The sequence below is a fragment of the Carica papaya genome, chromosome 5, assembly GCF_054855325.1.
Source record: "Carica papaya isolate Zhongbai chromosome 5, ASM5485532v1, whole genome shotgun sequence".
In the NCBI taxonomy this organism is placed as follows: domain Eukaryota; kingdom Viridiplantae; phylum Streptophyta; class Magnoliopsida; order Brassicales; family Caricaceae; genus Carica; species Carica papaya.
The window spans coordinates 36842994-36860436 of NC_142313.1; the positions used below are offsets into that span (position 1 = coordinate 36842994).

The 17443-nt window shown below is 45.4% G+C and overlaps 25 pseudogenes; 20 read left to right on the forward strand and 5 right to left on the reverse strand.

The window, feature by feature from the left end:
- Nucleotides 1-55: 55 nt before the first annotated feature.
- On the reverse strand, nt 56-174 carry LOC148265904 (5S ribosomal RNA; annotated as a pseudogene).
- Nucleotides 175-335: 161 nt separating this feature from the next.
- LOC148265905 (5S ribosomal RNA) lies at nt 336-454 on the reverse strand (annotated as a pseudogene).
- A 418-nt stretch (nt 455-872) lies between these two features.
- On the reverse strand, nt 873-991 carry LOC148265906 (5S ribosomal RNA; annotated as a pseudogene).
- Nucleotides 992-1342: 351 nt separating this feature from the next.
- On the reverse strand, nt 1343-1461 carry LOC148265907 (5S ribosomal RNA; annotated as a pseudogene).
- A 317-nt stretch (nt 1462-1778) lies between these two features.
- Nucleotides 1779-1897, reverse strand: LOC148265908 (5S ribosomal RNA; annotated as a pseudogene).
- A 1091-nt stretch (nt 1898-2988) lies between these two features.
- Nucleotides 2989-3107, forward strand: LOC148265909 (5S ribosomal RNA; annotated as a pseudogene).
- Nucleotides 3108-3313: 206 nt separating this feature from the next.
- On the forward strand, nt 3314-3432 carry LOC148265910 (5S ribosomal RNA; annotated as a pseudogene).
- A 530-nt stretch (nt 3433-3962) lies between these two features.
- Nucleotides 3963-4081, forward strand: LOC148265911 (5S ribosomal RNA; annotated as a pseudogene).
- A 1180-nt stretch (nt 4082-5261) lies between these two features.
- On the forward strand, nt 5262-5380 carry LOC148265912 (5S ribosomal RNA; annotated as a pseudogene).
- Nucleotides 5381-6400: 1020 nt separating this feature from the next.
- On the forward strand, nt 6401-6519 carry LOC148265913 (5S ribosomal RNA; annotated as a pseudogene).
- Nucleotides 6520-6725: 206 nt separating this feature from the next.
- LOC148265914 (5S ribosomal RNA) lies at nt 6726-6844 on the forward strand (annotated as a pseudogene).
- A 1464-nt stretch (nt 6845-8308) lies between these two features.
- On the forward strand, nt 8309-8426 carry LOC148265915 (5S ribosomal RNA; annotated as a pseudogene).
- A 1675-nt stretch (nt 8427-10101) lies between these two features.
- On the forward strand, nt 10102-10219 carry LOC148265916 (5S ribosomal RNA; annotated as a pseudogene).
- Nucleotides 10220-10424: 205 nt separating this feature from the next.
- On the forward strand, nt 10425-10542 carry LOC148265917 (5S ribosomal RNA; annotated as a pseudogene).
- A 204-nt stretch (nt 10543-10746) lies between these two features.
- Nucleotides 10747-10864, forward strand: LOC148265918 (5S ribosomal RNA; annotated as a pseudogene).
- Nucleotides 10865-11070: 206 nt separating this feature from the next.
- On the forward strand, nt 11071-11189 carry LOC148265919 (5S ribosomal RNA; annotated as a pseudogene).
- Nucleotides 11190-11392: 203 nt separating this feature from the next.
- LOC148265920 (5S ribosomal RNA) lies at nt 11393-11516 on the forward strand (annotated as a pseudogene).
- Nucleotides 11517-12042: 526 nt separating this feature from the next.
- LOC148265921 (5S ribosomal RNA) lies at nt 12043-12161 on the forward strand (annotated as a pseudogene).
- A 206-nt stretch (nt 12162-12367) lies between these two features.
- On the forward strand, nt 12368-12486 carry LOC148265922 (5S ribosomal RNA; annotated as a pseudogene).
- Nucleotides 12487-13950: 1464 nt separating this feature from the next.
- On the forward strand, nt 13951-14068 carry LOC148265923 (5S ribosomal RNA; annotated as a pseudogene).
- Nucleotides 14069-15743: 1675 nt separating this feature from the next.
- On the forward strand, nt 15744-15861 carry LOC148265924 (5S ribosomal RNA; annotated as a pseudogene).
- A 205-nt stretch (nt 15862-16066) lies between these two features.
- On the forward strand, nt 16067-16184 carry LOC148265925 (5S ribosomal RNA; annotated as a pseudogene).
- A 204-nt stretch (nt 16185-16388) lies between these two features.
- LOC148265926 (5S ribosomal RNA) lies at nt 16389-16506 on the forward strand (annotated as a pseudogene).
- Nucleotides 16507-16712: 206 nt separating this feature from the next.
- LOC148265927 (5S ribosomal RNA) lies at nt 16713-16831 on the forward strand (annotated as a pseudogene).
- Nucleotides 16832-17034: 203 nt separating this feature from the next.
- On the forward strand, nt 17035-17158 carry LOC148265928 (5S ribosomal RNA; annotated as a pseudogene).
- Nucleotides 17159-17443: the final 285 nt, after the last annotated feature.

Below are 17443 nucleotides of genomic sequence, written 5' to 3' on the forward strand. Positions count from 1 at the left end.
CAGCAGATTATTGTTCCAGTCGCGCGTAACGTCGAACGACCCATCTGTAAAAAAATGGGTGAAACACGAAGACTTCCCAAGAGGTCACCCATCCTAGTACTACTCTCGCCTAAGCACACTTAACTGTAGAGTTCTGATGGTATCTGGTGCATTAGTGCTAGTACGATCGAACCTATTTCATTATGCGCGACAAATACATATACTCCTTCTCCTTCCCTCCCCCCTCTCGTCATTTGTTTCCTTGCGCGTGCACACTGCACATCTCCTTCTCGTTTTAATATCAAGTAAAATGCATCGGCGTCGTGACTCACATCGAACGCCCCATCTGAAAAAAATTAGTGCAACACGAGGACTTCATAGGAAGTCACCACTCCTAGTACTACACTCGCCCAAGCACATTTAACTGCGGAGTTCGGATGGGATCCGGTGAATTAGTGATGGTATAGTGGCACCTGTTTCATTCTGCACTGCAAATACGTACACTCCTTCTCCTTCCCTCCGCCCTCCCATCATTTGTTTCCTTGTGCGTGCACACTGCACCTCTCCTTCTCGTTCTAATATCAAGTAAAATGCTCCGGCACCGTGACTCACATTTGCGAATAAACCAGCGGACCAAAGTTCCACTCCCGCGTAACGTCGAACGGCCCATCTCGACTCATGCCCATATGAAATGATCGCCCGCCGCCTCTCGTTTTTTATTATTCTACTATTTAAGATGCTCGCAATTACACTCTCATCAAGTGATGGGTTTTAATTGAATGATGAAAAAATATTAAAAAAAATGCTCCGGTGCCGTGACTCACATTTGCAAATGAACCGGCGGACCATCATTTCGATCCAATTGAATGTTTAACACCCCGTCTGCAAAAAGAAGGGTGCAACACAAGAACTTCCCAGTAGATCACCCATCCTAGTACTACTCTCGTCCAAGCATGCTTAACTACGGAATTCAGATGGGATCCGGTGAACTAGTGTTGGTATGATCACACGCATTCTAGTTTGCGCCGAAAGTATATATACCCCTTCTCCTTCCTTCTCCCCTCCCGTCATTTGTTTCGTTGTGCGCGCACCTCACCTCTGCATCTAATTTTAATATCAAGCGAAATACTTTGGCACCTCCATTCATGCCCATATGAATGGATAGTGCTGCACCTCGTTTTTTGTTGTTCTACTATGTAATATGCTTGCAGACACTCTTATCACGTGATGAGCTTTAATTGATTGCGCAAAAAATATTAAACAAAATGCCCCGGCACCGTTACTCACGTTTGCGAATGAACTGGTGGACCGTCGCTTCAGTCCCACGTAACGTTTAACGCCCAGTCTGAAAAAAGAAGGATGCAACACGAGAGCCGAGAGCTTCCCAGGAGGTAACCCATCCTAGTACTACTCTCGCCCAAGCACGCATAACTGCAAAGTTCTGATGGGATCCGGTGAACTAGTGCAGGTATGATCGCACGCTTTCTTGTTTGCACCGTAATTACATATGCACCTTCTCCTTCCCTCTCTCTTCCTGTCATTTGATTCGCTGTGCGCGCACCTCACCTCTTCTTCTAGTTCTAATATTAAGCGAATGCCCCGGCGCCTCAACTCATGCCCATATGAACGAATCGCCCACCGCACCTTGTTTTTTGTTGTTATATTATGTAAGGTGCTCGCAATGACACTCTTATCACGTAATTGGTTTTAATTGAATGTACAAAAAATATTAAGCAAAATGCCCCGGCAGACCGTCACTCCAGTCCCACGAAACATTTAACGCCTCATCTCTAGAAAGAAGGGTGCAACACGAGCACTTCCCAGAAGGTCACACATCCTAGTACTACTCTCGCCTAAGAACGCTTGACTGCGGAGTTCTGATGGGATCCGGTGAACTAGTGCTTGTATGATCGCAATCGTTTTGGTCTCTGCCGCAAATACATATACCCCTTCCCCTTCCCTCTCGCTGGAAACAAATGAGGGAATGGGGGAGGGATGGAGAAAGAGTGTATGTATTTAGAGCGCAGAATGAAATATGTGCCATTATACCACAACTAATGCATCGGATCGCATCAGAACTTCGCACTCAAGTGTGCTTGGGCGAGAGTAGTACTGGAATGGGTGACCTCCTAGGAAATCATTGTGTTGCACCTATTTTTTTTAGATGGGGCATTCGACGTTACGGACAGCTGGAATTATGGTCCGCTGGTTTATTCGCAAATGTGAGTCACGGCGCCGAGGCATTTTACTTGATATTAGAATGAAAAGTAAAGGTGCAGTGCACACACACAAGGAAACAAATGACGGGAAGGGGGAGGGAAGGAGAAGGAGTGTATGTATTTGCAATGCCGAATGAAACAGGTGCCATTATACCATCACTAATTCACCGAATCCCATCAAAACTCCACAGTTAAATGTGCTTGGGCGAGTGTAGTACTCGGAGTGGTGACCTCCTGGGAAGTCCTTTGTGTTGCACCTATTTTTTTCAGATGGGGCGTTCGACGTTACGCGCGACTAAAACTTTGGTCTGCTGGTTTATTACCAAATGTGAGTCACGGTGCGGGGGTATTTTACTTGATATTAGAACGAGAATAAGAGGTGCAGTGTGCACGCATAAGGAAACAAATGACGGGAGAGGGGAGGGAATGAGAAGGAGTGTATGTATTTGCAGCGCAGAATGAAACAAGTGCGATAATACCAGCACTAATACACCGGATCCCATCAAAACTCTGCAGTTAAGTTTGCTTGGGCGAGAGTAGTACTAGGATTGTTGACCTCTTGAGAAGTCTTCGTGTTGCCCCCATTTTTTTGCAGATGGGTCGTTTGACGTTAAGCGCGACTAAAATTATGGTATGCTGGTTTATTCATAAATGAGAGTCACGGCACCGGGGCATTTTACTTGATATTAGAACGAGAAACAGAGGTGCAATGTGCTCGCACAAGTAAACAAATGAGGGAAGGGGGGAAAAAAGGAGAATGATTGTATGTATTTGCAACGTGAAATGAAAGAGGTGCGATCATACTAGTACTAATGCACCGCATCCCGTCAGAACTCTGCAGTTAAGTGTGCTTGGGCGAGAGTAAAACTCGGATGGGTGACCTCTTGGGAAGTACTCGTGTTGCACCTATTTTTTTGCAGATGGGTCGTTCGACGTTAGGTGCGACTGGAACTATGGTCCGCTGGTTTATTCCTAAATTTGAGTCACTGCACCGGAGAATTTTAGTTGATATTAGAACGAGAAGGAGGGGTACAGTGTACACGCATAAGGAAATAAATGACGGGAGGGAGGAGGGAAGGTGAAGGAGTTTATGTATTTGCAGCACAGATTAAAATAGGTGAGATCATACCAGCACTAATGCACCGGATCCCTTATGAACTCCGCATTTAAGTTTGCTTGGGTGAGAGTTGTACTAGGATGGGTGACCTCCTGGGAAGTACTCGTGTTGCACTCATTTTTTACAGATGGGTCGTTTGACGTTACGCGTGACTGGAACTATAGTCCGCTAGTTTATTCGCAGATGTGAGTCACGGCGCCGATGCATTTTACTTGATATTGAAATGGGAATAAGAGGTGCAGTGTGCACGCACAAGAAAACAAATGACAGAAGGGGGGAGGGAATGAGAATAAGTGTATTTATTTGCAGTGCGTAATGAAACAGGTGTGATCATACCAGTACTAATGCATCGGATCCCATCAGAACTTCGCATTGAAGTTTTCTTGGGCGAGAGTAGTACTAGGATGGGTGACCTCCTCAGAAGTACTCGTAAATCACCCATTTTTTTGCAGATGGGTCGCTCGACTTTACCCACAACTGGAACTGTAGTCCGCTAGATTATTCACAAATGTGAGTCACGGCACCGGGGGCATTTTAATTGATATTAGAACGAGAATGAGAGGTGTAGTATGCATGCACAAGGAAACAAATTATAGAAGGGGGAGGGAAGGAGGAGGAGTGTATGTATTTGCAGAGCGAAAGCAAACAGGTGCTATCATACCAGCACTAATGCACCGGATCCCTTCAGAACTCCGCAGTTAAGTGTGCCTTGGCGAGAGTAGTACTAGGATGGGTGGCCTCTTTGAAAGTTCTCGTGCTGCACCTATTTTTTTTCAAATGGGTCGTTTGACGTTTTGCGCGACTGGAACTATGGTCCGTTGGTTTATTCGCAAAAGTGAGTCATGGAGCTGAGGTATTTTACTTGATATTAGAACGAGAAGCAGAAGTGCAGTGTGCACGCACAAGGAAACAAATGACAGGAGTAGGGAGGGAAGGAGAAGGAGTGTATCTATTTGCAGCAAAGAATGAAACAGGTGTGATCATACCCGGACTAATGCATAGAATCCTATCTAAACTCCGCAGTTAAGTATGTCTGGGTGAGAGTAGTACTAGAATGGGTGACCTCTTGGGAAGTCCTCGTGTTGCACCTATTTTTTTACAGATTGGTCATTCAACGTTACACGCGACTTGAACAATTACCCATTGGTTTATTTGCAAAAGTGAGTCACGTCGCTGGGGCATTTTACTTGATATTAGAATGAGAAGTAGAAGTACAGTGTGAACGCACAAGGAAACAAATGACGGGAGGGGGGAGGGAAGGAGAAGGACTGTATGTATTTGTAGCGCGGAATGAAACAAGTGCCATTATACCATCACTAATTCACTGGATCTCATCAGAACTCTGCAGTTAAATGTGCTTAGGTGAGTGTAGTATTAGGAGTTGTGACCTCCTGGGAAGTACTCGTGTTGCAACTATTTTTTTGCAAATGGGTCGTTTGACGTTACGCGTGACTGGAACTATGGTCCGCTGGTTTATTCGTAAATGTGAGTCATGGCTCCGGGGCATTTTCTCGATATTAGAACGAGAAGGAGAGGTGCAGTGTGCACGCACAAGGAAACAAATGACGGGAGGGGGGAGGGAATGAGAAAGAGTATATGTATTTACAGAACGGAATGAAATAGGTGCAATTATACCATCACTAATTCACTGGATCCCATCAGAACACCGCAGTTAAATGTGCTTGGGCGAGTGTAGTACAAGGAGTGGTGACCTTCTAGGAAGTTCTCGTATTGTACCCATTTTTTTACAAATTGGTCGTTCGACGTTACGTGCGACTGAAACAATGGCTCGCTATTTTATTCACAAATGTGAGTCACGGCAATGGGGCATTTTACTTGATATTAGAACAAGAAACAGAGGTGCAGTGTGCACGCACAAGGAAACAAATGACGGGAGGGGGGAGGGAAGGAGAAGGAGTGTATGTATTTGCAGCGCGGAATGAAACAGGTTCGATCCTACCAGAACTACTGCACCAGATCCCATCAGAACTCTGCAGTTAAGTATTCTTGGGCGAGAGTAGTACTAGGATGGGTGACCTCTTGGGAAGTCTTCGTGTTGCACCCATTTTTTTATAGATAGGTCATTCGACGTTACGCACGACTAGAACTATGGTCCGATGAAATGAAAGATGTGCGTTCATAGCAGCACTAATGCACCAGATCCCATCAGAACTCCACAGTTAAGTATACTTAGGCGAGAGTAGTACAAGGATGGGTGACCTCCTACGATGTCCTCGTGTTGCAAATTTTTTTTTGCAGATAGGTCATTCGACATTACGCGTGACTGGAACTATGGTCCGCTGGTTTATTCGCAAATGTGAGTCACGGCACGACAATATTTTACTTGATATTAGAACGAGACGTAGAGGTGCAGTGTTGATGCACAAGGAAACAAATAACGGGACGGGAGATGGAAGGAGAAGGAGTGTACGTATTTGCAGCGCAAAATAAAACAGGTGGGATCATACCAGGACTAATGCACCGAATCCTATAAGAACTCCCCAGTTAAGTATGCTTGGACGAGTGTAATACTAGGATGGGTGTCGTCGTATTGCACAAATTTTTTTCAGATAGGTCGTTGGACGTTACGTGCGATTGGAACTATGTTCCGCTGGTTTATTCGCAAATGTGAGTCATGGCACCGACGCATTTTACTTGATATTAGAATGAGAAGCAGAGGTGCAGTGTTCGCGCACAAGGAAACAAATGACGGGAGGGCGAGGGAAGGAGAAGGAGTGTATGTATTTACAGTGCGGAATGAAACAAGTCCCATTATACCATCACTAATTTACCAGAATAAGAACTCCGCAGTTAAATGTGTTTGGGCGAGTGTAGTACTAGAAGAAGTGACCTCCTGGGAAGTCCACGTGTTACAACCATTTTTTTGCAGATGGGTCGTTTGACGTTACGCGTGACTGGAACTATGGTCTGCTGGTTTAGTCGCAAATGTGAGTGACAGCGCCGTGACATTTTACTTGATATTAGAATGAGAAGGAGATTTGCAGTGTGCACGCACAAGGAAACAAATGACGGGAGGGGGGAGGGAAGGATAAGGAGTGTATGTATTTTCAGCGTGGAATGAAATAGGTGCTATTATACCAACACTAATTCACCTGATCCCATCAGAACTCTGCAGTTAAATGTGTTTGGGCGAGTGTAGTACTAGGAGTGGTGACCTTCTGGGAAGTCCTCGTGTTGCACCCATTTTTTTAAAGGTTGGTCGTTCTAGGTTACGCGAGACTGAAACAATGGCCTGCTGGTTTATTCACAAATGAGAGTCACGGTGTCGGGGCATTTTACTTGATATTCGAACAAGAAACACAGGTGCAGTGTGCACGCACAAGGAAACAAATGACGGGAGGGGGGAAGGAAGGAGAAGAAGTGTATGTATTTGCAACGCGGAATGAAACAGGTGCAATCATACCAAAACTAATGTACCATATCCCATAAGAACTCCGTAGTTAAGTATTCTTGGGCGAGAGTAGTACTAGGACGGGTGACCTCCTGGGAAGTCCTCGTATTGCACCCATTTTTTTTCAAATGGATCGTTCGACGTTACGCGTGACTAGAACTATTGTCCACTGGTTTATTCGTAAATGTGAGTCACGGCGCCGGGGTATTTTACTTAATATTAGAACGAGAAGTAGAGGTACAATGTGCACGCACAAGGAAACAATCTGACAGGAGGGGGGAGGGAAGGAGAAGGAGTGTATGTATTTGCAGAGCGGAAGCAAACAGGTGCGATCGTACCAGCACTAATGCACCAGATCCCATCAGAACTACGTAGTTAAGTAGTACTAGGACGGGTGACCTCCTGGGTGGTCCTCGTGTTGCACCCGTCTTTTTCTTAATATTTTTCGTACATCTATTTATAGTCCACCACGTGATAAGAGTGTCATTGCGAGTATCGTAAATAATAGAACAACCAAAACAGATGTGTGGTGGGCAGTCTCTTCATCTGGCATGAGTCGAGGCAACAGGGCATTTTGTTTGATATTACAACTAGAAGTAGAGGTGCGGTGTCCACACAAAGCTAAACAAATGATGGGAGGGGGAGGGAGAAAGAAGGGGTATATGTATTTTAAGTGAGGAATAGGACGGGTGGGATCATACTAGCACTAATGCATCGTATCCCATCATAATCTGCAGTTAAGCGTGTTTGGGCGAGAGTAGTACTAGGATGAGTAACCTCCTGGGAAGTGCTTGTGTTGCACCCGTCTTTTTGCGGACAGGGCATCAGACATTATGCGCGACCGAAGCCATGGTCTGCTGGTTCATTTGCCGGTGCCTGTTGCTGCGCCGGGGCATTTTGCTTACTTTTTTTTGTACACTCATTAATGGTCTGCCACGTGATAAGAGAGTCATTACGAGCATCTTACATAGTAGAATAATGAAAAAAAAGGTATGGCGGGTGGTCCTTTAATCTTTATGCCGAGGCGCTGGGGTATTTTGCTTGATATTAGAACTAGAAATAGAGATGCAGTATGCGCACACAGTGAAAAAAATGATGGAAGAGGGGAGGAAAGGAGAAGGGGTATATGTATTTGCAATGCAGAATGGAAGGGGTGCGATCATAGCAGCACTAATGCACCGGATCCCATTAAACTATGCAGTTAAGCATGCTTGGGCGAGAGTAGTACTAGGATCGGTAACCTCCTAAGAAGTCCTCGTGTTGCACTGTCTTTTTGCAGACGGGGCATAAAATGATACATGTGATCGGAGCCACAATCCACTAGCGTGAGTCGCGTCGCCAGAAAATTTTGTTTACTATTTTGTCTACCACGTGATAAGAGTGTCATTACGAGCATCTTACATAGTAGAATCAAGAAAAATGAGGTACGGCAGGCGATCCTTTTTCTGGCATGAGTCGAGGTGTCGGGGCATTTCGCTTGATATTAGAACTATAAACAGAGGTGCGGTGTGCGCGCACAGCGAAAAAAATGACAAGTGGGGTAAGGAGAAGGAGTAAATGTATTTGCAGCCGGAATGGAAGGGGTGCAATCATACTAGCATTAACAAACCAGATCCCATCGAACTCCGTAGTTAAGCATGCTTGGAGGAGAGTAGTACTAGGATTGGTGACCTCTTGGGAAGTTCTCTTGTTGCACCTGTCTTTTTGCAGACAAGGCATCAAACGATTGAAACATTTTGCCAGCATGAGTAGCAACATTGAAACATTTTGCTTAATATTTTACATACACTTATTTATAGTCCACCACGTGATAAGAGTCTCAATACCAGAATATTACATAGTAGCACAACGAAGAAAGAGGCGCAAGGGGCCTCCGTTCTTCTGGGCGTGAGTCGAAGTGACATGCAATTTCGCTCTATATTAAAACTAGAAGCAGAGATGCGGTATGCCCGCACAGCGAAATAAATGATGGGAGGGGGGAGGGAAGGAGAAGGGCTATATGTATTTACAGTGGGGAATGGGACAGTTGCAATCATACAAACACTAATGCACAGGATCCCATCAGAACTCTGTAGTCAAGCGTGCTTGGGTGAGATTAGTTCTAGGATGGGTGACCTCCTGGAAAGTCCTCATGTTGAACCCGTCTTTTTTTAGACGGGGTGTTAAACGTTAAGTGCGATCGGAGCCACAGTCTGCCAGTATGAGTCGTAGGGCCTAAAAATTTTGCTTAATATTTTTCGTGCACTCATTTATAGTTCACCACGTGATAAGAGTGTCATTACGAGTATCTTACATTGTATAACAATGAAAAATGAGGTACGGCGGGCGATCCATTCATCTGGGCGTGAGTCGAGGAGCCGGGGTATTTCGCTTGATATTAGAACTAGAAACAAAGGTGTGGTGTGTGCGCACAACAAAACAAATGACGAGAGGAGGGAGGGAAGAAGAGGGGTATATGTACTTGCAGCGTGGAATTGAAGGGGTGCGATCACACCTCCACTAATGCACTGGATCCCATTGAATTTCGTAGTTAAGTGTGTTTGGGCGGAAGTAGTACTAGGATGGGTGACCTCCTGGAAAGTTCTCATGTTCCACTCGTTTTTTTACTGACGGGATGTTAAACATTATGCGCGATCAAAGCCATTGTCCCTTGGCATGAGTCACAATGCCAAGACATTTTTCTTAGTATTTTTCATGCATTCATTTATAGTTTGCCACGTGATAAGAGTGTCATTACGAGCATTTTACATAGTAGAATAACGAAAAATGAGGTGCAGGGGGTAGTCTGTTAATCTGGGCGTGAGTCGAGGCGCCCTCCTGGGAAGTCCTCGTGTTGCACCCATTTTTTTCAGGTGGATCATTCGACGTTACGCGCGACTAAAACTATTATCCACTGGTTTATTCGCAAATGTGAGTTACGGCGCAGGGGCATTTTACTTGATATTAGAACGAGAATGAGAGATGCAGTATGCACGCACAAGGAAACAAATGACGGGAGGGGGGAAGGAAGGAGAAGGAGTCTATGTATTTGAAGCACGGAATGAAATAAGTGCGATCATACCAGCACTAATGTACCAGATCTCATCAGAACTCCCCAGTTAACTGTGCTTGGTGCGAGAGTAGTACTCTGATGGGTGACCTCCTGGGAAGTCCTTGGGTTGCACCCATTCTTTTTCAGATGGGTCGTTCGATGTTACGCGCGACTGGAACTATGGTCCGCTGGTTGATACGTAAATATGAGTCACGGCGCCGGGGCATTTTAATTAATATTAGAACGAGAAAGAGAGATACAGTGTGCACGCACAAGGAAATAAATGACGGGAGGGGGAAGGGAAGGAAAAGGAGTGTATGTATGTACAGCACAGAAGCAAAAAGGTTCGATCATACCAGCACTAATACACTGGATCCCATCAGAACTCCGCAGTTAAGTGTGCTTGGGCGAGAGTAGTGCTAGGACGGGTGACCACCTGGGAATTCCTCGTGTTGCAACCATTTTTTTTCAAATGGATCGTTCGATGTTACGCGTGACTAGAACTATCGTTCGTTGGTTTATTGCAAATGTGAATCACAGAGCCAGGGCATTTTACTTGATATTTGAAAGAGAATGAGAGGTACAGTGTATATGTATAAAGAAAAAAATGACGGGAGGGGGGAGGGAAAGAAAATGAGTGTATGTATTTGCAGCGCGGAAGCAAACAGGTGCGATCATACCAGCACAAATGCACCGGATCCCATCAGAACTCGCAGTTAAGTGTGCTTGGGCGAGAGTAGTACTAGGACGAGTGACCTCTTGGGAAGTCCTTGTGTTGCACCCTTTTTTTCAAATGGATCATTCGACGTTACGCACGACTAGAACTATTGTTCGCTGGTTTATTCGCAAATGTGAGTCACAGCACCGAGAAATTTTCCTTGATATTAGAACGAGAAGGAGAGGTGCAGTGTGAACGCACAAGGAAACAAATGACGGGAGGGGGAAGGGAAGGAGAAAGAGTGTATGTATTTGAAGTGCATAATGAAGCAGTTGCGATCATACCAGCACTAATGCACCGGATCCAATCAAACTCTGCAGTTAAGTGTGCTTGGGCGAGAGTAGTACTCTGATGGGTGACCTCCTGGGAAGTCCTTGTGTTGTACACATTTTTTTTCGGATGGGTCGTTCGATGTTACGCGTGACTGGAACTATGGTCCGCTGGTTGATACGTAAGTGTGAGTTACGGTGCTAGGGCATTTTAATTGATATTATAACAATATGGACAGGTACAGTGTGCACGCACAAGGAAACAAATGACGGGAGGGGGAATGGAAGGAAAAGGAGTGTATGTATGTACAGTGTGGAAGCAAAGAGGTTCGATCATACCAGTGCTAATGCACCGGATTCCATCAGAACTCCGCAGTTAAGTGTGCTTGGGCGAGAGTAGTACTAGGACGGGTGAGCTCCTGGGAATTCCTCGTGTTGCACCCATTTTTTTTCAAATGGATCGTTCGATGTTATGCATGACTAGAACTATTGTACGCTAGTTGATTGCAAATGTGAGTCGCGGCGCCAGGGCATTTTACTTGATATTAGAACGAGAAATTGAGGTTCAGTGTGCATACAAAGGGAAAACAAATGACGGGATGAGGGGAGGGAGAAGGAGTTTATGTATTTGCAGCGCGGAAGCAAACAGGTGCGATCATACCAGCACTAATGCACCGGATCCCATCAGATCAGAACTTTGCAGTTAAGTGTGCTTGGGCGAGAGTAGTACAAGGGCAGGTGACCTCCTGGGAGATCCTCGTGCTGCACCCATTTTTGTTAGATGGGTCGCTCAACGTTACGCGCGGCTAGAACTATGATTTGCTAGTTTATATGCAAATGTGAGTCATGGCGCCGTGGCATTTTAATTGATATTAGAACGAAAAGGAGAGATGCAGTGTGCACGCACAAGGAAACAAATGACGGGAGGGGGGATGGAAGGAGAAGGAGTGTATGTATTTGCAGTGCGGAATGAAACAAGTCCCATTATACCATCACTAATTTACCAGAATAAGAACTCCGCAGTTAAATGTGTTTGGGCGAGTGTAGTACTAGAAGAAGTGACCTCCTGGGAAGTCCACGTGTTACAACCATTTTTTTGCAGATGGGTCGTTTGACGTTACGCGTGACTGGAACTATGGTCTGCTGGTTTAGTCGCAAATGTGAGTGACAGCGCCGTGACATTTTACTTGATATTAGAATGAGAAGGAGATTTGCAGTGTGCACGCACAAGGAAACAAATGACGGGAGGGGGGAGGGAAGGATAAGGAGTGTATGTATTTTCAGCGTGGAATGAAATAGGTGCTATTATACCAACACTAATTCACCTGATCCCATCAGAACTCTGCAGTTAAATGTGTTTGGGCGAGTGTAGTACTAGGAGTGGTGACCTTCTGGGAAGTCCTCGTGTTGCACCCATTTTTTTAAAGGTTGGTCGTTCTAGGTTACGCGAGACTGAAACAATGGCCTGCTGGTTTATTCACAAATGAGAGTCACGGTGTCGGGGCATTTTACTTGATATTCGAACAAGAAACACAGGTGCAGTGTGCACGCACAAGGAAACAAATGACGGGAGGGGGGAAGGAAGGAGAAGAAGTGTATGTATTTGCAACGCGGAATGAAACAGGTGCAATCATACCAAAACTAATGTACCATATCCCATAAGAACTCCGTAGTTAAGTATTCTTGGGCGAGAGTAGTACTAGGACGGGTGACCTCCTGGGAAGTCCTCGTATTGCACCCATTTTTTTTCAAATGGATCGTTCGACGTTACGCGTGACTAGAACTATTGTCCACTGGTTTATTCGTAAATGTGAGTCACGGCGCCGGGGTATTTTACTTAATATTAGAACGAGAAGTAGAGGTACAATGTGCACGCACAAGGAAACAATCTGACAGGAGGGGGGAGGGAAGGAGAAGGAGTGTATGTATTTGCAGAGCGGAAGCAAACAGGTGCGATCGTACCAGCACTAATGCACCAGATCCCATCAGAACTACGTAGTTAAGTAGTACTAGGACGGGTGACCTCCTGGGTGGTCCTCGTGTTGCACCCGTCTTTTTCTTAATATTTTTCGTACATCTATTTATAGTCCACCACGTGATAAGAGTGTCATTGCGAGTATCGTAAATAATAGAACAACCAAAACAGATGTGTGGTGGGCAGTCTCTTCATCTGGCATGAGTCGAGGCAACAGGGCATTTTGTTTGATATTACAACTAGAAGTAGAGGTGCGGTGTCCACACAAAGCTAAACAAATGATGGGAGGGGGAGGGAGAAAGAAGGGGTATATGTATTTTAAGTGAGGAATAGGACGGGTGGGATCATACTAGCACTAATGCATCGTATCCCATCATAATCTGCAGTTAAGCGTGTTTGGGCGAGAGTAGTACTAGGATGAGTAACCTCCTGGGAAGTGCTTGTGTTGCACCCGTCTTTTTGCGGACAGGGCATCAGACATTATGCGCGACCGAAGCCATGGTCTGCTGGTTCATTTGCCGGTGCCTGTTGCTGCGCCGGGGCATTTTGCTTACTTTTTTTTGTACACTCATTAATGGTCTGCCACGTGATAAGAGAGTCATTACGAGCATCTTACATAGTAGAATAATGAAAAAAAAGGTATGGCGGGTGGTCCTTTAATCTTTATGCCGAGGCGCTGGGGTATTTTGCTTGATATTAGAACTAGAAATAGAGATGCAGTATGCGCACACAGTGAAAAAAATGATGGAAGAGGGGAGGAAAGGAGAAGGGGTATATGTATTTGCAATGCAGAATGGAAGGGGTGCGATCATAGCAGCACTAATGCACCGGATCCCATTAAACTATGCAGTTAAGCATGCTTGGGCGAGAGTAGTACTAGGATCGGTAACCTCCTAAGAAGTCCTCGTGTTGCACTGTCTTTTTGCAGACGGGGCATAAAATGATACATGTGATCGGAGCCACAATCCACTAGCGTGAGTCGCGTCGCCAGAAAATTTTGTTTACTATTTTGTCTACCACGTGATAAGAGTGTCATTACGAGCATCTTACATAGTAGAATCAAGAAAAATGAGGTACGGCAGGCGATCCTTTTTCTGGCATGAGTCGAGGTGTCGGGGCATTTCGCTTGATATTAGAACTATAAACAGAGGTGCGGTGTGCGCGCACAGCGAAAAAAATGACAAGTGGGGTAAGGAGAAGGAGTAAATGTATTTGCAGCCGGAATGGAAGGGGTGCAATCATACTAGCATTAACAAACCAGATCCCATCGAACTCCGTAGTTAAGCATGCTTGGAGGAGAGTAGTACTAGGATTGGTGACCTCTTGGGAAGTTCTCTTGTTGCACCTGTCTTTTTGCAGACAAGGCATCAAACGATTGAAACATTTTGCCAGCATGAGTAGCAACATTGAAACATTTTGCTTAATATTTTACATACACTTATTTATAGTCCACCACGTGATAAGAGTCTCAATACCAGAATATTACATAGTAGCACAACGAAGAAAGAGGCGCAAGGGGCCTCCGTTCTTCTGGGCGTGAGTCGAAGTGACATGCAATTTCGCTCTATATTAAAACTAGAAGCAGAGATGCGGTATGCCCGCACAGCGAAATAAATGATGGGAGGGGGGAGGGAAGGAGAAGGGCTATATGTATTTACAGTGGGGAATGGGACAGTTGCAATCATACAAACACTAATGCACAGGATCCCATCAGAACTCTGTAGTCAAGCGTGCTTGGGTGAGATTAGTTCTAGGATGGGTGACCTCCTGGAAAGTCCTCATGTTGAACCCGTCTTTTTTTAGACGGGGTGTTAAACGTTAAGTGCGATCGGAGCCACAGTCTGCCAGTATGAGTCGTAGGGCCTAAAAATTTTGCTTAATATTTTTCGTGCACTCATTTATAGTTCACCACGTGATAAGAGTGTCATTACGAGTATCTTACATTGTATAACAATGAAAAATGAGGTACGGCGGGCGATCCATTCATCTGGGCGTGAGTCGAGGAGCCGGGGTATTTCGCTTGATATTAGAACTAGAAACAAAGGTGTGGTGTGTGCGCACAACAAAACAAATGACGAGAGGAGGGAGGGAAGAAGAGGGGTATATGTACTTGCAGCGTGGAATTGAAGGGGTGCGATCACACCTCCACTAATGCACTGGATCCCATTGAATTTCGTAGTTAAGTGTGTTTGGGCGGAAGTAGTACTAGGATGGGTGACCTCCTGGAAAGTTCTCATGTTCCACTCGTTTTTTTACTGACGGGATGTTAAACATTATGCGCGATCAAAGCCATTGTCCCTTGGCATGAGTCACAATGCCAAGACATTTTTCTTAGTATTTTTCGTGCATTCATTTATAGTTTGCCACGTGATAAGAGTGTCATTACGAGCATTTTACATAGTAGAATAACGAAAAATGAGGTGCAGGGGGTAGTCTGTTAATCTGGGCGTGAGTCGAGGCGCCCTCCTGGGAAGTCCTCGTGTTGCACCCATTTTTTTCAGGTGGATCATTCGACGTTACGCGCGACTAAAACTATTATCCACTGGTTTATTCGCAAATGTGAGTTACGGCGCAGGGGCATTTTACTTGATATTAGAACGAGAATGAGAGATGCAGTATGCACGCACAAGGAAACAAATGACGGGAGGGGGGAAGGAAGGAGAAGGAGTCTATGTATTTGAAGCACGGAATGAAATAAGTGCGATCATACCAGCACTAATGTACCAGATCTCATCAGAACTCCCCAGTTAACTGTGCTTGGTGCGAGAGTAGTACTCTGATGGGTGACCTCCTGGGAAGTCCTTGGGTTGCACCCATTCTTTTTCAGATGGGTCGTTCGATGTTACGCGCGACTGGAACTATGGTCCGCTGGTTGATACGTAAATATGAGTCACGGCGCCGGGGCATTTTAATTAATATTAGAACGAGAAAGAGAGATACAGTGTGCACGCACAAGGAAATAAATGACGGGAGGGGGAAGGGAAGGAAAAGGAGTGTATGTATGTACAGCACAGAAGCAAAAAGGTTCGATCATACCAGCACTAATACACTGGATCCCATCAGAACTCCGCAGTTAAGTGTGCTTGGGCGAGAGTAGTGCTAGGACGGGTGACCACCTGGGAATTCCTCGTGTTGCAACCATTTTTTTTCAAATGGATCGTTCGATGTTACGCGTGACTAGAACTATCGTTCGTTGGTTTATTGCAAATGTGAATCACAGAGCCAGGGCATTTTACTTGATATTTGAAAGAGAATGAGAGGTACAGTGTATATGTATAAAGAAAAAAATGACGGGAGGGGGGAGGGAAAGAAAATGAGTGTATGTATTTGCAGCGCGGAAGCAAACAGGTGCGATCATACCAGCACAAATGCACCGGATCCCATCAGAACTCGCAGTTAAGTGTGCTTGGGCGAGAGTAGTACTAGGACGAGTGACCTCTTGGGAAGTCCTTGTGTTGCACCCTTTTTTTCAAATGGATCATTCGACGTTACGCACGACTAGAACTATTGTTCGCTGGTTTATTCGCAAATGTGAGTCACAGCACCGAGAAATTTTCCTTGATATTAGAACGAGAAGGAGAGGTGCAGTGTGAACGCACAAGGAAACAAATGACGGGAGGGGGAAGGGAAGGAGAAAGAGTGTATGTATTTGAAGTGCATAATGAAGCAGTTGCGATCATACCAGCACTAATGCACCGGATCCAATCAAACTCTGCAGTTAAGTGTGCTTGGGCGAGAGTAGTACTCTGATGGGTGACCTCCTGGGAAGTCCTTGTGTTGTACACATTTTTTTTCGGATGGGTCGTTCGATGTTACGCGTGACTGGAACTATGGTCCGCTGGTTGATACGTAAGTGTGAGTTACGGTGCTAGGGCATTTTAATTGATATTATAACAATATGGACAGGTACAGTGTGCACGCACAAGGAAACAAATGACGGGAGGGGGAATGGAAGGAAAAGGAGTGTATGTATGTACAGTGTGGAAGCAAAGAGGTTCGATCATACCAGTGCTAATGCACCGGATTCCATCAGAACTCCGCAGTTAAGTGTGCTTGGGCGAGAGTAGTACTAGGACGGGTGAGCTCCTGGGAATTCCTCGTGTTGCACCCATTTTTTTTCAAATGGATCGTTCGATGTTATGCATGACTAGAACTATTGTACGCTAGTTGATTGCAAATGTGAGTCGCGGCGCCAGGGCATTTTACTTGATATTAGAACGAGAAATTGAGGTTCAGTGTGCATACAAAGGGAAAACAAATGACGGGATGAGGGGAGGGAGAAGGAGTTTATGTATTTGCAGCGCGGAAGCAAACAGGTGCGATCATACCAGCACTAATGCACCGGATCCCATCAGATCAGAACTTTGCAGTTAAGTGTGCTTGGGCGAGAGTAGTACAAGGGCAGGTGACCTCCTGGGAGATCCTCGTGCTGCACCCATTTTTGTTAGATGGGTCGCTCAACGTTACGCGCGGCTAGAACTATGATTTGCTAGTTTATATGCAAATGTGAGTCATGGCGCCGTGGCATTTTAATTGATATTAGAACGAAAAGGAGAGATGCAGTGTGCACGCACAAGGAAACAAATGACGGGAGGGGGGATGGAAGGAGAAGGAGTGTATGTATTTGCAGTGCGGAACCAAACTGATGCAATCATACGAGCACTAATGCACCAGATCCCATCAGAACTCCACAGTCAAGTGTGCTTGAGCGAGAGTAGTACTA